The 14,686-nt window shown below is 40.4% G+C and overlaps 1 protein-coding gene across 1 annotated transcript in view; it reads left to right on the top strand.

The window, feature by feature from the left end:
• Nucleotides 1-14,686, top strand: part of ADGRL3 (adhesion G protein-coupled receptor L3) — a 575,448-nt gene that overhangs the window by 443,243 nt on the left and 117,519 nt on the right. The window lies entirely within an intron of this gene.

The raw sequence follows: 14,686 nt of genomic DNA, 5'->3' as shown, positions 1-14,686 counted from the left end.
ATGCATGGGTGGGTTTTTGCTTGATTCGGTGTTAGCAAGAGTAATGTCTGGCCCACTTTTCTATGCTGTAATATACTGAATGTCTGTTTCTACTTCTCTGTTGGACTGATTATATGGGCCTTGGTTGTTCATGTTTAAGTAAACAAAAACAGAAAGAAAACATGAGCACAGCTTTAAAAATGAATACTTTAAATAACAGCATCTTGGATTAAGTACAAATTGGAAAACAGAGAAGTCTTTTCAATATGAGAGCAAAGTCGGCCCCGTTATTTAAAAATAATATTATTAAAACTAGTATTGAGAAAGATATTACAGAACCAGTATCATTTGCTGGAAAGAATGTCACAGATAATCACAGAATGTCATAGATAATCACCAAGAGGAACTTGTGAGGTACCTGCTTGCCTCCCATGAGGAGATTTACCACCTTTGCAGCATCCTTCCTCTGCCTTCCAAAATGGCCTTTAGAAGGAAAAGCATGGAGCAAGTTCTTCAGATCTTTAGCTACTCTTAATGCTGTAAAGCGGTTGTTCCATCCTTTCCCTCATGCAGACCACTGTCTTATCATCAAATGCTCTTGCAGATTACTACATGCGCGCACACACACATATATATATCCATCTTTTTTCCCTTTTACAGTGATTATTTGAATACATAAATGTCAGGTGATTACTGTTGGAAGAAAGAAGATGGGAAACTGTTGGAAGCACACACTGAGGCTGTTTTGAAAAAAAATAATGTTTTAAATGGCATATTTAAAGGCAATTGATGGTCTGTGTTTGCTTTTTGAAGAGAAATTGCCCAGTCTATTGAAGGATTTCTCTTTTAAAAACAACAGAAAAAGAATCAATTCTACATTCTTGTTAGTGAGCATAGACAAACCTAGTCTGTCCTGTGTCTTCATTGGCGGCAGGCGGGGGGTGTTTGAAGAGAACTTCAAGAGGATAACTGATCTGTAATACCCTTCAGAACCTCCATGCGTTTGTGGACCATAAGTTGGGATCTCCTGCCTTAAGGCTTAATTGAGTTGAATAATAACCTCTTAGCTTGATTCAGTAAGTTTATGTGCTACCATCCTTGATGCTCAGCTGGGAAAATTTGTGTCATCTGTCTAGCCTATTTCCTTTTCCAGCATTCCTAAGATTTCCAGAATAAAAAAAATAGGCTTAGTGATAACTCTTAATTGACAAGAATAGGCTCAATAAGAATAGTTTAGTAAGTAGGGGTGTAGCTATATAGATGCATATGAACAAATCATAGACAGATTGATATCTTATCGCCATATCATATACAATCCCTGAGAGAGAGAATGATGCTTGTAAGATTTGGGGGGCAAGGTGATGACCTTTCCTCTTCTCCTGGAATGTGGTCTTCTGGTTTCTCCTATTCTGGGGAAGAGAGATAAAAATGGGAGCATGCCACTGGCAGGCTGCTACACTGGTTGTCCTCTCATCTCACTTGAGGGTCAAGAGGCATCTTGTTGATCCATAATCATGAGTCATTGTGGTTAAGAATTAATGTAAACACCTCTCCAATTTCCAGGGACTGTAAAACAGCAATGCTCCTGCTAGGAACTGATGTCATGAGTACTGATGGTGAGCAGGAGGGGCCCCTATCAGGGGCGGGGGGGGAAATGAATGCATAGTTTAAAGGCTTTTAACTTTCCTTCAAAGAAACTCAGAGCAGACCCGCCTTGAGTTTCAGGTATATCTATGTGGGTTTCCCACGGTCCTTCAGTTTGGCAGGATTTTCTGTCTACTAGAGTAAGGCAATAAACACTAGAGACCAAGTCACCATCTTAGCGTGGTTCTTTGCTCTAAGATAGGACAACTGCAAATAGAATACCCTGTTTATAATCCCTTCTTGGAAAACAGCCAGGATAGTTCTGATCACTACTTATAAGAACCATTGTACAGATTAAAAGTATAACAAAATGCCAGCCATAATTATCAGGGGCGGAAAAAATATTTTTTTCCGAAGAAGGCTGTAAGATTTGGCATTTCTTTTTATTCAAACGGACGAAAGGGAAAGGGAGATTTATAAAATTATGTGCAGTGTAAGAGAAATTACATCTGTTTCTGTCTGTTATCCATTGAAGCTGATTTGTACCAAGAAAAATTTCATAGGGCGATACAGCGCTTTGGAGTCAAAAAGAATCAAAAGGAGCTTCAGAACATGCTGGTTGCAAATGCAGCAATTGTCTGCATCACCTTAAAGCAGCAGTGTCTCTTCCCAGCATCATTGCTGCCCTCCACAGCTGCTGTATGATCCTGGGAAGCAACATGTTTGGTTGAAGGAGTTGCAGAGAAGTGCTATTACATTCACAGCCCTCCACAGTCCAAAGCACCTTTTTGCCTTCAAATTCAAAGTACTGCACAGCCCGAATAATTTACATAACTTATTTTTACTGGAAAGCATTGCTAGATTAAGTCTGAAAAGGTAATTGGTTAAAACTTGGAAAATAAGAGTACTAACCACCACTGTTGTTGTTATTTGTTACATTATTATACGTTACATTCAGGATCTGAGGCAATTAACTGAAAATTGTGAGAAGGCTGGACATTAGATCACATTGGTTTAATCTAAAGCAAAGCCCTTCTTTCACGTGCCTTGAATCTTAGTTTAGCTGACCAAATGCTGAGGCAGCAGCTAGGCCTGCAGAGATTTAAAAAAAAGAAATCACATGCATGTGTTTCTGAAGATTACTTTGTATGGTGGAAAGGAGTGCCATCTCTCCTTAGAGGATTCAGCGATCTCTTGTAAAGAACAAAGCTTCTGTATTACTTTTTCCTCAGCTAGAATAATCAGATAGAGAAGCTGTGTGCAACCATTGTTCACAGGGATGCATTTCCAGTCGACAGACAGTTCTCGAGAGCCTGAGAATGGAATAAAAAGAAATAAAAGCTTTTCTACTGATACTGTCTTAAGCAGTTAAGATAAATACACACAACTCTGCAGTCAGGAAAAGAACTTGCTGAATATTTGCAGCAAGTACAAAGTTGTAGCCGTGCTTTGCGGAACAAGTTAAGAGAACTTGGAGCAGTAAGTGGCCATATTTCAGCTCTTAAGAAAAGGCAAAGTGTGATTACATCAAACCATTTCTGTGCAACTGGAACTCAGAAATAACTTTTAGGCCCTCACAGAGGAAAAAGTTCTGGTTCTCCAGAGAAAGAATAGGAAACTACGCTGAACAGGAGGCAAGAACTGAACAGAGTGGACTCAACTGTACCTTCAAGAGGACAAAAAGAATTTGTGACTTGCTACTGTGAGGAACAGAAACTAGAAAAAGTATACACTGGCCAGATCTGCTGGCTTTGGCAGTGTGCTGTTTCCCAGAAGGCACATGAAAAAGCAACTGCCTAGATGCATCAAGCAGACCTTTCAAAGCATTGTGATGTGGTAGATGTAGTAATTATGCCAACTTCTCTTGGGAGACAAGAGCTGCAAAACACGGTCCTTTTAGGGCATTCCTGACATTGTTTTCCGTCAAAGGGACAGAGGAAAGCATTGGGGATTAACTATTCTTGACCGGATTGTGACTAATTTACCCAAATGTGACCATTTAACTTTGTAATTATTGGTATTAAAGTCAACTAAAGTTCAGCGTAATCATATGCGTAGGTTAGATGTATAAAAAGCCAATTTTAATAAATGCATAGCCATGATAAATAGGATATATTGTAGAAACTGCAAATAAGGAACTGAAAATGGGTAGAACTTCCTAAATAGGACATTTTAAAAGCACAATTGCAAACCATTCCCCTGTATCCAATGCCCTGCTCAGTACAGGAATCCAAATTAAAGCACCCCTGAAACGAATGTGCAGCTTCATTGGGTAATTGGCTCTACTGTCAAACTCCTGTTGGTGTTAGGACATTTTTCTAAACTCTAATCTTCTATATGACCTCTTTCCAGATATTTGCATAGTATTGACACAGCCTCTCCACCTGTCATCTTTTTTCTCAAGGCTAGCCATTCCCAGCTCCTGCAACTTCTCTTTGTAAGATTTGATTTCTGCCCCAGCTTCTTTGAATTTTCTGATGCCCAGAACTGGACCCAGGGCTTGAGGTACGGCCTGACCAATGCAGAATAAAATGAAACCATGACTTCCTGTGATTTGAAAAACTATTCTTCTCTCGATGCAATCTAAAAATGAGTTTAACATTTTTGCAGCCACATCACACCACTGACACGTATTCAGTTAGTAATCGACTACTATTCCGAGATCTTTTTCACAAGTACTTTTACCTAATGAGATATCACTCAGACTATACTGGCACATTGGATTTCTGTTTCTTAAATGCATAACTTTGCATTTGTTAAATTTCATCCTTTTATTTTCAGCACCTTCAGCACCTTCTTCTGAATTCCTCTTTTCTAAGATATTAGTTATTCCCCTCAATTTTGTAACAATTGCAAATTTGATAACTTTCACTTCTCCATATCATTATGTTATAATGATATAACAATTTAGATTAACTATAATATTTTACTTTCAGCATAATAAAAATGTTGAAAAGTGCAGGGCCGGGACTGAAGTTTATAGGACTCCACTCAGTACCCCACTACAGTTTGACAGGAAACTACTGGTTAGCTGATTGATTTTGGTGCAATGTCAGAGCCATCAACATATCAACTTAATTGTTATGACCATATCCAGCCAGTGCTTACCTAACTACAGAATCAGAATGTCAGGGAGGATTCTGTCCAATGCTTTCCTCAAGTCAGAATGTATGTCACCATCATTCCCATGGTCCACCAAGGAAGAGATAAGGCTAGACTTGACAAAATCGTGTGGAATCCTGGAAATTACTGCATGGTTTTCAAGTTCGTTACAGACTGATCACTTTATGATTTGCTTAAGAATTGCCCAGGTCTGATCTTTTTTTCCTGGGTCTTCTTTTTCCAATTTTTGGAGAAAAGCATTTTGCCATTATCAGACACATAACTATGAGCAAACACTTTCTCAAATAAGTGTTAATAATATGAATTTCTGTATTTAATAATGTTTATTAAAATATGAGATGTTAGTAAGGGACCAAATAGACAGCCTTGATATTATTTTTCCTATGGAGTGGGGGAGAATTGCTCATTGTTTTTGAAGACCAATCACTCCCTAATTTATAAAAAAACAAAAAATACTAGTAGTTCTAATGTATAAATAGATGAATGCAAATTACAGAGTGAGCACTCGTTGTCTTTGGCATCATTGTTCCTTGATGTCAAGGAAGAATTCTCCTAACATTTTTCTCCATCCTTGGAAAAGCCTGTTATCATTAATGCAGTAAAATACACTCACACGTTCATCTCTGGGCAAGAAGTATATTAATTGGAACTTCCATTTCTGGCTCACTTGTGGCTGTGTTTGTTCAGATATGCATAAAACAATAACTGAATAATGTTCTTTATTATGAGCCAGTATGAAATACTTAACCAAACATGAGTAAATATGCAATTTATACTGATTAATACAATCAAGGAATTGAGTTACTGTATGTTTAACATATAATGAAAAATAGCCATTTGCTTAGTTACATTTCCCCTTTATCTGATGAACATCAGGCTTTTATTTTAGTATTTTGGTAATACAATAAAAATTATAAATTATATATCTTAAGTCAGAATAGTAATCACAGTGCAAGAAAATTATACACAAAAATATATTAAGGTTACAAGGACTCAATCTGTCTTGAAATAGAATTCTTAAATTCTGTTCTTGGGTACTGCAGAATGGCAAAATTGACTGTGGAATTGCATGGAAACATGGCATATGGGTCCTTTATAAGGTACAGAGAGTTTGAAATCATTGAAAAAAATAAAAACAGCCAAAATTTGCAAAGTGGGCCTAATCTCTAGTTTCCAAACACCCCACACCAATTTCTACTGTAAATAGATGGCCATGTATTACAATTACAAATCTCCAAGATACAGTATGAAAAAGAGCTCAGTTTAAGAACAAGGCTAGTGCATTTATTAGCATGTCGGTTCATAGTGGTATGTACACTTTTATTATGAGACCTCTGGACTCCTGAACCCCTAGATGTGGCAAGTATGTTCTATATTGAGTTGATGCACAGGTTAATGGTCACTTACACTATTTGTTATCTTCAAGAGCAGTTCAAATGCACTAACACTGAATTTTTACAGGTATTTTTACAGATGTGTTAAAGATGAACATTCATCTGCACTATAATCAAGTAGCATTAATTTGTGGTTCACAAGGTACTGTGATGGCTAACAGGTTTCATGCCTTTAAAAAGAGATTAGTCAAACAGATGAATATGACTGTTCTATCAATTGCTACTATGCCAGCTAAATAGAACTTCCACTTTTAGAATATACCGATATGCCAGATGATAGGAAGCAATCATTCGGAGCTTCTACGTCCCCCAACCCCCCCCCCCAATAATTTCTTTAAAGATGTCAACATCTTCATAGACATCCTCTGTTTATAAAAGGTTCTCAGAATTCTGGATTCCTGACCCATAATGTTTTCCTAATATTTACTTGGTCATGTTTAAACTTGAAGCTGGTAGCTAGGTAACTCCCGCAATACTTACATGATATTGAATAATTTCAGTCTGGCTTCAGGAAAAATATATAACTGAAATGGCCTTGGTCACTCTGATGGATGATCTTGTGTGAGAAACAAGAGGAAAGTGTCCTTGCCGATTCTCCTAGATCTCTTGATGGCTTTTATACCATTAACCTAGTTATCATACAGAATTTACTTTGTAGGTTGGGGACGCAGTGATACCTAAAGGATTGCATCTAACTGAAGGTTTATTTCCAGAAATTAACATGATGAGATTTCTGTTCACTCTGCAGGTTTTCATTTTGCTCCCTATGTTTCTTCACATCTCTGTGAAACCACTGAAAAAGATTACCAAGGAATTTGGGCACATCTTAAAGCAGTTGTTTCCTGAGCCCTCACAGCTTCCTTCACAGCTGATATGCAATCCTGGGAAAAGACCTCTGTTGTTTAAAATAATCTTGTCAGGTGCTGTGTGCATACCTGCATGCTCCCTGAAGCACATATTGCCCTTTGAATCTGGATTTCTGCACAGACATAGCAGCAGTGGTGTCCGCACAGCATGTTAAAAAGTCAGGATGGTGGCTGTGACTAGTGCAATAGAAGCTCCACCCATTTTTATGTGTGATGCAATTCTGAGAGTTGAAGTCCACACATCTTAAAGTTGCCAAGTTTGAAAAACACTGGACTACATTATATGCCCATTGTATTCATCCCCGGATGACACTGGCTTCCCACCAAACTAACTGAGGCAGAGAGTAGGGCATCTAAGAGTAGGTAGAGCCTAGGGAGATATTGTTCACCATTTTAGGACACAGGACTGCTCTATTGAGCTTGTGGTCTTTTGCCACTACTGCAGACTGAGGCCAAACATAAGTAACCTGCTCACAGAGAAACTGGAAAGCAGAATTAAGTCTGCCCATGCTTTTCAACTCACACCTAAATTCCTTTTATTAGAAATTCACCCACACATACTTTGAATTCAGTAGGATTCTTTCTTGTTCTCTCTCTTTCTTTTATTGGACTCACACAACTCTCTACAAAATAAAACTATGGCTGGCTCTCTGTGGAGTCACGGCATCACTGCTATTGCCTCTCAGATGCTCTTCTGTCTTCAGTACCACCCCACCTCACCATCCCACCACCGCATTCTTCTTTTATTTTGGAGGAAAAGTAGAGCGGCAAAATAACTAAAGCAATAATGTACAGTTGACCCAGAGCTTTATTCTGAGTCCCTCCATTCATAAATTAGAGTTGTGTCCTGATTTGTTCCTGCAAGCCAATCACAGCAACACTGCGGGGAACTAGATAGAGCAGTCTTCTTGGATGCCCTGCCCTGTAATCAGACAACTTTTGGGATAGAAATGAACATGCACAGAGTAGCAAGGCAAATGTATGAGGTAGGAGAGGTCTCAAGTACTGCAGTTGCAAGGTACCACCACTTCAAAACAAAGGACTGACTTACATGATGGCTTTCTCTCATTTCCTCCTAGATAAGAGGGTCATCAAGCCTCTTCTGTCACTGCGACATAGTGTGTCCCCTTTCCAACCTTATGCTTTTCTTCAACTGGAGAGAGAAAATAGTTTTTACACTTAATTCTTGCACTGAAGGATTATATATAACTGTAGATATAAAAATATACTTTCATATGGGGTCTTTTTAGATGTATATGTCTTCTTTCTAGACGTATATATAACTCAAATAAAGCACTATAAATTAATTACAAACTAACAATCATAATGTTGTGTGCATTGGCTTCCTAGACCTAAAAAATATAGGATTTGACAGCATATTCACTTTTATATTCAAATTTCATTTCATATAGAATCTTGGAAATTTCACCGTATGATCTTCTGCAACTCCAACTGGAGTACAATTCTATAACTTTCGGAGAATGTAGGACCTCATCAGTTGGAATTTCCACATGAAAAAATTATATTTGACTAGCTAACTTTAAATATTTATGGAAGGGTCTTCCCTTTATTTATATTATTGTACATCTATCCTAACTTTACAAAAGGCTAGATGGAAAAAGTCTATTATTGTCCTATGTGGATAACCTTGTTTTTCATGCTACTTCAATATTCATTAAATAGCATCCTCTTACAGTTTATATGATTTTTCTCTCATTTGTTATTTATGTTGAATTATATTGATAAAACACTCTTTCCCCCCTGTGAGCAGATGTATTTCATTGGAAAAAATAGTACCAGATGGTTATTAATTTGCTATGTGTCCTGAAATATAGTAAATAGCCTGGAACCTCCTATGAAACCACTATCACACTGACTGCTGTAAAGGATCACTAATTTACTATTTAGTATGCTCTTATGTTGTCCTGGTTGGTTTGCAAAATATAAAATATCCCAAACTCATTGGCGGATCTGTGCCATACCATTACTCATCTATAAGTCAATGGGCCAACTTCCCTTTCTTTAGCTTACTATCAGGGATCGATCATGTATCGATTGATCCCCTCCAAATGGCATTAGCTGCCCCATTTAAGACTTGGACGGTTCTGTGTTGGTAAATGTGGACAAAGGAGGAGACGTTATCTCAATAGTGGCTAGCTCACTTGTTTATACCAGATGGTAAGAAATAGATCTTTTGACCAAAATAAAAAAATAAATAAAATATTGCCAAAAATAGGTACTTTTTTAAAAAAAATTACAAATTACAGAGCCTCTTCGAAAGTGGATGAAATTGCAGTAATAAATGGAATGAATGAATGATTGAGTGAGTGAGTGAGTGAGTGAGTGAGTAAAATTACTGGCATCACATTGAAGGCTTCCAGGTGCCTCACATACGGTGTTAACTGTGATTAGATATAGATAAATGTGTTATCTATATATGTGATATATGATAAATATTTATTTATGTTATTTATATTGTCTCTAAAGACAACATAAAGATAGAGAAAATATAAATGATAACTGATAAATCACCTACACACGTCTCTTTTGTCGCACTATTTTTAAAGACACTAACGCGGCATTGTATGATCAAAAACGTATCTCCCCCAGTCAAATCCAACAGTGCTGATGGGAGCATAGAATGTTACTACTACATTTATTTAATTATTATGCCATCTAAAGTATTTTTGACACTGTATTAAAACACCAAAATGTTATAGTGATCATTGCAACTATTATCAAAATATCATAAAGAGTACAAATATATCTTGCACAGATCATAATTTACTTGGAATAGTTGATTGTCTAGTGGTGTCCAGTCTACAATATCATAAAATAAATGTTCTGTGCTGTTGACTACGTCAGCCCTTCCAGATAGGCCAGTTCAGGAAACAGATACCATAAAAATACTAATACTTTATTTTATTCATGCAGCCTATAATAACAGAAATTTGAAAGCCTGACAGAGTTTCTCTTTCCCTCCCTCTGATACCAAACAGAGTCAAGGTGAGCCAATCTTAGGGTTCTTCCTTACTCCTTTCTGTCTTTCTCAGCTCTGCGGATGTTTTTGTAAAGGCTGCTGCATACTTTCTTCAAGGCTATCTCTCCTCTGCAGACTATTTATAAGATAGATGATAGCAGAAAGGTGTTGCATGATGGAAACTAATTCCTAACTATCAAACATAACTCATTCCTCTTCTTTTGTATCATACTTCTAGAAATGGTGATCCTAAAGACTAGCATTTATTTCTGGAAATTGTCCATTTTTTCTTATTCTTCACAGATGATTGTATTTTAATACCAGTCAATATTTTAGGGGAGGCTTAAGCTTACCCAACTCATGCATTCCTGAGTCACATTAAGACCCTGTTTGCTCCAGACCAGATGCACACTACATACAGTATATAATGCCCAACCTTAGAGACAGAATCTACTTCTGCTTCTGAATTAAGGCAGGGCTTTCTGAGAAATCCGCTGCCCTGAGGTAAATTGCATGAGTTGCAAGGGTAATGGAAGATTAATTCTGATTTAATCAACTAATTAATTCATTCTTAGTCAACTCTAACATGCCCTAGGAAATTGGATTAAGTCCCTTCTTGTAGCAAGGAGCACCTACTAGACCCAACCCTTGAATGATTGCCTCTGTAGTCATGGTAGCCACTTTTCCTACCCACCTCAGGATTCTTTTTTTATAAGAATTTTATTAAGTTTCAAAAGAGATAAAAGCTACAGAAAAACAAAAAACTACAAAGAAAAAAAACTAAAATGTGGAAACACAAGAGAAATTTAAAAAATAAGTTACAAAAAGAGGTGACTTCCAACTTTTAACAGCAAAGATATACAACAAATCCATAATCAATCCCTTACTCAATATTAGACCAAGATCACATTATTTCTATAAATCATACCATTGGCACATTATAAAAATTACTATGTATAGTTGCTCCCTCCCCTTATATTAAAAAAAAGAATATACAGTGTGTGTGTGTGTGTGTGTGTAGTACCTCCTAATCAACTCCCCCCCCCAAAGATAACATTTATTTAATTATTTCCTTCCTACTACTATTCTATGCATTCCTGTCTATTTTATTTATTTATTTAATTTATTTATTCAATTTGTCCTCGCCCATCTCCTCCCATCGGGGGACTCTGGGTAGTTTACAATAATTGATTAAAACAACAACCGTATAATAAAATAAAATATACAAATATAAAATTATTCTAATAAATAAATATAAATAGGAGTAAAAAGTAAAGAAGTCCAAGTGACAGGAGAATCTAAAACAGTCCATATGTGGGAGGAGTGGTCTATAGCAGCCATCCCCATGTAGATCTATTCCCCTCTCTGCCCCAAGCGAGGCGACAGAGCCAGGTCTTCAGACTCCTCCGGAAGGCCAGGAGCGATGGGGCCAACCTCACCTCCAGGGGCAGCATGTTCCACAGGGCGGGAACTACTGCAGAGAAGGCCCGCCTCCTGGACCCTGCCAAATGAAGTTCTCTTACAGATGGGGTCCGCAGCATGCCCTCTCTGCACAATCGAGTGGGACGGGCTGATGTAATAGGGAAGAGGCTGTCCCTCAGGTAACCTGGCCCCATGCCATGTAGGGCTTTAAAGATGATAACCAACACCTTGAATTGGACCCGGAAGCAAACTGGTAACCAATGCAGCTCACGCAGCAGCGGTGTTACATGGGGCACCAAAAACAGCCCGTGCGGCTGCATTCTGGACCAGCTGAAGCTTCCGGATACTTTTCAAGGGTAGCCCCATGTAGAGCGCATTGCAATAGTCTATATGAGAGATAACAAGGGCATGAGTGACTGTTCAGAGGGCCTCCCGATCCAGGAAGGGTGGTAACTGGTGCACAGCACATAGCTGCGCAAAGGCTCTCCTGGCCATGGCTGCTACCTGTTCTTCAAGCGGGAGCCGTGAGTCCAGGAGGACCCCCAGATTACCCACTGGGTCTGTCTGGGGCAGTGCAACCCCATCCAGAACCAAAGATGACAATGTCCCAGATACGAAAGAGCCATTAACCCACAGCCACTTCATCTTACCAGGGTTCAGTTGAAGCCTGTTATTCCTCATCCAGACCCCTACAGCCCCCAGACACTGCGAGAGGGCAGTCACAACATCACTTACCCAGGATGGAGATGTACAATTGAGTATCATCCGTATATTGATGATACCTCACCGTGTGGTGATGGATAATCTCACCCAGCGGATTCATGTAGATGTTGAAAAGGAGCAGAGTGAGTATTGAACCCTGCAGCACCCCACAAAGGAGGGGCCAAGGGTCGGATCTTTCACTCCCAATCACCACTGATTGGGACCGGCCCTGGAGGAAGGAGGCAAACCAGCATAAAACCACGCCGCCCACCCCCAACTCCCTGAGCCCCCCGAAAAGGATACCCCCTCCAAAGGATGGTATTGAAAGCAGCTGAGAGATCAAGAAGAGCAAGGATGGATGCACTGCCTCCATCCCACTCCTGCCAGAGATAATCCATAAGTGTGATAATCCATTTCTGTCCCATAACTGGGCCTGAAACCTGACTGAAAGGGGTCTAGATAATCTGTTTCCTCCAGGACCCTCTGGAGCTGCAAAGCCACCACTTTCTCAACCACTTTCCCCAAATAGGAGAGGTGGGAGACTGGACAAAAATTGCCCACAACCGTAGGGTCCAGTGATGGCTTCTTGAGGAGGGGGTGCACCAACGCCTCTTTAAAGGCAGCCAGGAACACCCCTTCTCCCAAAGATGTATTAACCATCACCTGGACCCAACCACATGTCACCTCCCAGGCTGCTTTTACCAGCCAGGAGGGGCATGGATCTAGATGGCATGTGGTGGCATTTACAGTCCATAGGATCCTGTCCACTTCCTCAGGTCAAACTGTTCCCAGATAACTGGGTAAGCACATTCCCCTGGTATCTCTCCAGACCATGCCTCACACCTGGAGTCTAACCTGGAGCAGATCTGAGCGATTTTGTCCTGCAGTTGCTCAGCAAATTCCTCTGCACGGCCCTGTGGATGGGTCACTGAGCCCATCTTCCCCAGAAGGGATCGAGTGATCTTAAACAGGGCCGTTGGGCGGCATTCTGCGGACGCAATAAGAGCGGAGAAGTATTGACACTTCACCACCTTTATCGCCACAAGGTAGGCCTTAATAGTGGCTCTAACTTGTGTTCGGTCTAATTCAGTCTTTGTCTTTTTCCAGCGGCACTCTAGGCATCTCTTAACCCTCCTCAGAACCCTCAACTCCTCCGTAAACCATGGGGAGTGCCGGATTTGATGAGACAAGAGGGGCCACATAGGCGTAATCCTGTCCAAGGCCCCAGCCACCTCCCTATTCCAGGCTGCAGCTAGGGCCTCCGCTGGACCATGCAGCAGATCCCTGAGTATAATCCCCAGTTCCCTCTGAAACCCTACTGGGTCCATCAGTCACTGGGGGTGGACCAATCAAATGGGTCCTGCCTCCCTGCAGAGAGGGGTGGTGTAAGAGAATCTCAGGGCCACCAGGGCGTGATCTGACCATGACAATGGGGACAGCTGTAACTCTCCCCTCAGATCACATTGCCACTGCTCCAACAAGAAAACCAAGTCCGGGGTGAGGCCACTGTCTCAAGTCGGGTCCTGAATTATCTGGGACAGGCCCATGGCTGCCATGGTAGCCATGAACTCCTGAGCCACCTCCTATGCCCACCCCAGGGATGGTAGGTTGAAGTCCCCCAGAACCATAAACCTGGGGAACTCCACCGACAGCCCCGAGACAGCCTCAAGCAGGTCAGGCAGGGAAGTTGCTGTGCAGCAGGGAGGCTGGTACAGTAGCAACACTACCAACTGTTCTCAGGAACCCAACTTGAAGAACAGGGTCTCACAACTGGCCACTTGTGGAGCAGTGCCCCTGAAGGCCACCAGAGACTCTTGGATGACAACTGCCACCCCTCCTCCCCTGCCCTGGGATTTCAGCTGGCACCATACCATAAACTCAGCTGGGCACATTTCCAAAAGGGGCACCCCCCCCTTCAGGGCCAGCCAGGTCTTGGTAATACATGCCAGGTCTGCCCCCTCCTCTGTGATCAAATCACATATGAAGGGGGCTTTGTTGTTAACTGACCTGGCGTTAAGAAGCAACAGCCGGAGACCAGGGCCCCTATGGAACTGCTGACCAGGGCCTGGGTCAGAGCACAGAGGGCTGGAACACGCCACCAGTAACAAACACCAGGGATGTCTTCCCCTTATATAGTACCTCCTAATCAACTTCCCCCCAAAGATAACATTTATTTAATTATTTCCTTCCTACTACTATTCTATGCATTCCTGTCTACTATAATAGAGATCAAACTACCATTTTACTTGATAGTACAGCAATTTTAATAATCTTAGTCATGTCAGAGCAAAACCAGACATTATTCTTTTATACCTTCGTAATCTTAATCCAAATCATTAAAGATAAATGAAATCAGCTAAACCCTAAAAGCAATCCAGATAAATATTCTTAAACCTTATCCCACTTCAAAATAAACCAAAGCATTTACATATCCCCACAATACACACAAAGCCTTTTTCTTAAGGAAATCAAACAGCCTAACTGCCCCCCTCAAAAACTCCCACTTCTCTTCAGGAAGCCTCCCATACATAGTAACCCCTTCTTTTCCAAGGCATTCCATCAGAAGATCAGTTTTACTTATAGCTTGAAACTCAGTCTCTCACTTTAATTTCTTCAGCTCAACTATCCAATCTTCG

The sequence above is a fragment of the Candoia aspera genome, chromosome 2, assembly GCF_035149785.1.
Source record: "Candoia aspera isolate rCanAsp1 chromosome 2, rCanAsp1.hap2, whole genome shotgun sequence".
In the NCBI taxonomy this organism is placed as follows: Eukaryota; Metazoa; Chordata; class Lepidosauria; order Squamata; family Boidae; genus Candoia; species Candoia aspera.
This window is presented reverse-complemented; position numbering and strand designations above follow the sequence as displayed.